Source organism: Astatotilapia calliptera, chromosome 11, assembly GCF_900246225.1.
Source record: "Astatotilapia calliptera chromosome 11, fAstCal1.2, whole genome shotgun sequence".
NCBI lineage: Eukaryota > Metazoa > Chordata > Actinopteri > Cichliformes > Cichlidae > Astatotilapia > Astatotilapia calliptera.
The window spans coordinates 14733321-14734818 of NC_039312.1; the positions used below are offsets into that span (position 1 = coordinate 14733321).

Here is a 1498-nt window from a genome sequence, read left to right on the forward strand (position 1 = left end):
AGCTACTGAGAGATGTCACGAAGAAATAGCCTTCCCACATGGCATGTTGGAAAACTGCAGCCACCACACGCGCACATTTTTTGCATGGTCCCCATCCAAAGAAAGAGCTGGTATTCTCTGTTCCCCAATATGTAAATAATGTAACATGAGGAATAATATGTGAAAGCTGTGATGGCAGGCAGCTCAACCATCAAAACTTTACTTTTTCACGTGCCCGTACATGTTCATGCTGTATTTGCAGCTCTGAAAGATTTTCACTTGACATGTATAAATGTGACAGAAAAGATGCTAAGTGTGATAAATGTTTTACATGAGTCTGTACTGCTAAATAAGTGGGTCTAAAAAGATTGATGCATACATGTTTGCGCTAGATAAATCCTAAAACATTCATTCAGGTATCATATGCATGTCCAGACGTGCCACCAAAGCGATTCATGAGCAGGCCTGACACAGAGGCACGTTTAACATTCTTCAACTCCCACAGATCCCATGATCCCAGTCCAACCAAAGGGCAGCTGCATTAATGGTTATCATTTATTCAAACAATATGCTGTGTATTGTTTATGAACTATTCATGGGAGCCATTAGCACTTCTATAATCCATTTGCTAAAGATTTGCTATGCAGATGTCATAAATAATAAACTGATATCCCCACGGCTTTTTATTATAACTTACCCTTACCAACATTTGCAAATGCATTTTCACCAGACACAACACTCTACTGATACTAGTGCCTTATTTTCTACCTTACTGCTCACTGTTTCGGGCCTTTGCCAAACGGATGTAATGTATCATCATTTTCTATAACCAAAAGACAATAAATGTCATGGTCCCCGTGCCTGCTCGGCTGGCCCTGTGTGGCTACATGTTATGTTTTGTCTTTTCTCTCTCTCCTCTCTCTCTGCTCGCTGCCTGGGCGGAGCTCATTGTGAGCTCCCGGCCTCCACCACCTGTAGGCAATCACCTGTGGCTCCTCACCTTGTTTGCTCCCGCTACTTAAGGCAGTGACTGAGAGCACCTCGCCGCTGGACTATTGAATAACGCTCGTCAGTGCTACTTTAGCCTCAGCCAGTTTTGAGCTCTGTCCGTGAAAGTTCCGTGCTAACCCTTGTTCTCTGTATGCAGATTTCTCGTGTTTGGTTTGGAGACTCTGGACGCTTTTCCCGACCCCGCTCTGCACCCCTGGGAACCCTGGCCCCCTTCTCCTTCACCTGTATATAGTGCACCTGGAGTGTGTAAATAAACCTGTTTTTCTGAGATTTCAGTCTGCGCCGAGTCCTCCCTGCTCCTCCGTGACAATAAATATAAATCCTATATAGACATGCTACAACCAACAGGTGCATTTCACTCCAGGACCTTCTTACTGTGAGATTTAATCACTACTCACTGCACCACCGTGCTGCATTTTAGATTAGGTGATATTTTGACTTCCACAATTGCCATCCATATTCTAGAGAATTATGGATACTTCCAAGCTAGCCAGCCATGGTTAGCATT

The 1498-nt window shown here is 43.9% G+C and overlaps 1 long non-coding RNA gene across 1 annotated transcript; it reads left to right on the forward strand.

Annotated features, from left to right (window-relative positions):
* Positions 1-877: 877 nt before the first annotated feature.
* Positions 878-1260, forward strand: LOC113032645 (uncharacterized). Its single transcript, XR_003273914.1, has 2 exons — positions 878-1047; positions 1127-1260. It is a non-coding gene; the product is annotated as an uncharacterized LOC113032645 (long non-coding RNA).
* The last annotated feature ends 238 nt before the right edge of the window (positions 1261-1498 follow it).